Source organism: Phoca vitulina, unplaced genomic scaffold (genome assembly GCF_004348235.1).
Source record: "Phoca vitulina isolate PV1807 unplaced genomic scaffold, GSC_HSeal_1.0 scaffold20, whole genome shotgun sequence".
Lineage (NCBI taxonomy): Eukaryota > Metazoa > Chordata > Mammalia > Carnivora > Phocidae > Phoca > Phoca vitulina.
Window position 1 is genome coordinate 7,501,591 of NW_022589723.1, and position 3,730 is coordinate 7,505,320.

A 3,730-nucleotide genomic window follows, 5' to 3' on the forward strand; every position below is an offset into this window, starting at 1 on the left:
GGGGGGAGCCAAGAAGAGTCAAAATTAATCCTCTCAAGGGAAGTTGCTTTAGCAGTTAACTGGCGAGCCTGTGTACTGTGTACTGGTTTAATGGGATTTCAAATCTACTTGCTATGACTTCGGCGAGGCTGTTTGGACTCATTTGTCTCTGACAAAGGTGAACAAAAAGAAGTTGTGTTTAGAAGTTAAGTTGTTTTGATGTAAGGATGAGGTAAGTTGTGTGAGGCTGTCATCATTGCATCTGCTCTGTGGAACGCTTCCGGATTTGCGCGTCATCCTTGTGCAGGGACCACGCTGATCTCCTCTGCGTCGTTCCAGTCTTTAGTGTATGTGCTGCCGAAGCGAGCACCGTTTCATCTGTTCTAGCTGATGAGAGCTCAGTAGTAGCTCAGCTGCTGAGGGTCCCACTGGGGGCTTCTCAGTAAAAACAGATGAAAAAGCAAGGGGACATTTAGACTATAAATATCAAGGGTTTGTGAGGACCATCCGAGAATGTTCTGTCTGGGCAAGACTACATTTCGTTGATCTAAATAGCTCTCTGAAGACCTTGGGGCAGTTACCTCCTGCAGCAGTAAAGGTGACTTACCAAAAGAGGCAAAAGCCATGAAGTGGCCCCACAAAGATCACCTTGCCCATGGACACCGGCTCCGTCGTTCCGCAGCGAAATGCTCTAGCAACAGGGGACTCCCTTTGCGTTGGCAGCTGGACGTCCACTCTGGGTTGAGGCACACCTCAACTAAATTTGGTCTTTATTCCTTTCATCGCTCCTTGCCTGAAACAATAGTGTGATTAATCTGTCTTTGGTTTGGAGGGTTATTTCTTTCTTGGCTTATTAAAAGACATTATCCTGTATACCGTTAGCTTAAAAAATGTCCACAGTGAGCCTGTGTTAAATCAGTGGCTGGAAAGACAAATCCGGTCTCTGAGCATAATTTGCCTCCCCCCATACAAAACATGCAGCCACTGACAAGAAGGTCCTGGAAAGTAGTTTGATAATGAAAGGGCTCACTCTGTTTGTACAGTGGATTTCAGTTGGTTGGTTAATTGACTCTCGATAAAGGTTTCTGAAAGGCATGCGAGTTACAGTCCCTTTTTCCTTCACGCTGCCAGTCATTGTTCGTGGCAACCACGGGGTGACCTTTCTACTTTACATATACCATGCTGGTCTCCGAGGAGCCACAGTTTTCTCCCTCCAAATTAGAGAAAATTCTCTTTGTGGGGAAAGCCACAAGGTGAGGAGGAGAAGGAGAACCATCTTACTCCCCACACCACTGACATAGCTGTAGATACATGAAAGTTATGCAGGTAGAGAAGAAAAATGAAGAAACTCCCGGACTTTCTGTAGATCACCAGGAAGTTGGAGATGGAAACTCTATTTTTACATTAATCTCCCTCCTAAAGCCTACTTCAAGTTTTGAAAGTTTCATCCTCCTCATACACTTCCTAATAGCATGTTGCATGTCCAGAAATGTTCCTTACAATTAGTATTGCTTCTAGAAATCAGTTAGGGCCTAAGAAACTAGGGATTAGGCAAAATGGAATGAGACATAATTTATAGTTAATTTATTTATGTCCCTGAATAATTGTTTTTAACATAATCTAAAATATTTCCCAAAGAATATTCCTCTGTGAGATATTAATAACACACACACACACACACAAAGAATTTTATGGTCAAAGAAGTTTGAGGAATACAGGGTTAATATGTTGTCCATGTTTCTATGTGGTAGGTTTGCTTGCTCAGAGTCTCACATGTGGTATATACGTCAAGGTAGATATCTGGAGAACAGTAATTCCCAAGCTTATTCTCGAAGTGTCACAGCACATTAGGGATTTAAGGAGCACACTTTAAGAGACGCTGACTCTTTCTTTACCAGTTAGTTGACTTCACCATCTGGAAGTTTCCTTCTGCAGTTTTCACCAGGGCACACCACAGAGGCATCATGGGGCAGGGAATCAACACGTGAGCCAGCAGACTGGGGTTGCATCCTATATTCTTCTTACTAGCAGTGGCAAGTAGTAGCAAGCTGCTAGGCCTCGATTCTGTCCTCTGTAAAACTGAATAATAACAGCCTTTGCTTGCAAGGCGATAGTTGGGAATATCAAAGGGGGAATCTGCAATAACATAAATGTAACTTGGTAATTGTTATGATATATGTGCTGGGAAATCCATTCTCTGGTTTGTTTGGATGAGACTTCACGGCTGCACTGCTTCTCTTTGTTCCTTATTTACTCTTTACCAAGTCAACAAGAGTCTGAATGCCTATTTTGTATAAAGCACTGCTTGAGTTGATTCTAGAACTATGCTAAGATTCATAGCAATCATCTGGAAATATTTAAATTCCCAGGATTGCTGCGGTGGCATTGTTAGGGATATCATGCAAATGCGTAAGGCACTTTGGTTGTCTGGACCAGCTCAGTCTGATCATCCTTTTCCTCTGTTATTCATGGTCATTAATCGTTTCCTTGTTAAATGGACCAGTGGAGCAAAACATGACTTCAGGGGCAGAGTTTGCTGCAGGGCTTTTCTGTCTATCACTTCTGTGAACTCAGCTTTCTTCCTTTAAGACCTCACTTTGTGGGGCGCCTGGGTGGCTCAGTCAGTGGAGCATCTGACTCCTGATCTCAGCTCAGGTCTTGATCTCAAGGTCATGAGTTTGGGCCCTGCGTTGGGCTCCATGCTGGGCATGGAGCCTACTTAAAAAAAAAAAAAAAATAAAAAAAGGACCTGGTTTTATAACTACCTTCCCAAAGAAAAAGGCTAGCATTGATTTGGGTCATTTTAGAATAATAGCCCTGGACATTTTCAGACTAGGAATAACCTACCTTTGTTGTATGGGAAAAGAAACAATGGGCCCAAAATGGGGTTATTTGCCCCATTACAGCAAACCAAGACTTTCCCCAGAAATATAATCTTTAAACAGTCAATCTGAAATTTCCTGATCTGCGCTAGTTTGGTAATCTGTAAAAGAACACCCCTGCCATTCCCTTCCTCCCACAAGATGAACTGGCCTGAAGCAATCTTTTCTTTTCTTTTGCTAATAACTTCCTCGCCCCACCCTCTTTCTGTCTATAAAAGACTTCCATTCCGTACAACTCCTCAGAGGGCCTTTCCAATTACTAAAAGGGATGGATGCTGCTGGATTCAATCATTTAATAAAGCCAATTAGATCTTCAAATTTACTCAGTTGAATTTTTTTTTTTTTTAACTGTTGTTTAAGGGTGTTATCAAACCTGCACTAGCAAAAGATTTGTTTCCGGGGACATTTAAGTTTGGCAATTGTTGACACAATTGTTCCTGAAAGGGTGGGTCAGGCAAACAAAGCTGCAAGTCAAGGGCATAGCATACTGGAAGACCAGCACAAAAGTACGTGTAGTAGGGCTTGAATAATAATGCCATTCATAGCAACTACTGTGTGCTATGCGCTGTTCTCTACAGTTGGCTTAGATTACCTCCTTTAAATCCATGGGGGTGTACCATTATTAGCTTGATTCTACATGTGAGGAAAGGACCAGGCTTACAATGTGCATTCCAGGGTTCTGGTTTCAAGGACAGTAAGTGATGGACACATAAGGCAAATTGCCTGGACTACCTGTAGCTCGGGGGTGAGCCGACAGGTATCCATCCGAGAGCCAATCAGCCATAGCTGACTGGACTAGCCATAGCTGATTGGATCCTTGAAGGATACCCGTCTCAAAGCCCACCAATTCATTGGCTGGTCATACTTTT

The 3,730-nt window shown here is 42.9% G+C and overlaps 1 non-coding gene across 1 annotated transcript; it reads right to left on the minus strand.

Annotated features, from left to right (window-relative positions):
• Positions 1 to 242: 242 nt before the first annotated feature.
• Positions 243 to 349, minus strand: LOC116640894. Its single transcript, XR_004301110.1, has one exon. It is a non-coding gene; the product is annotated as a U6 spliceosomal RNA (small nuclear RNA).
• Positions 350 to 3,730: the final 3,381 nt, after the last annotated feature.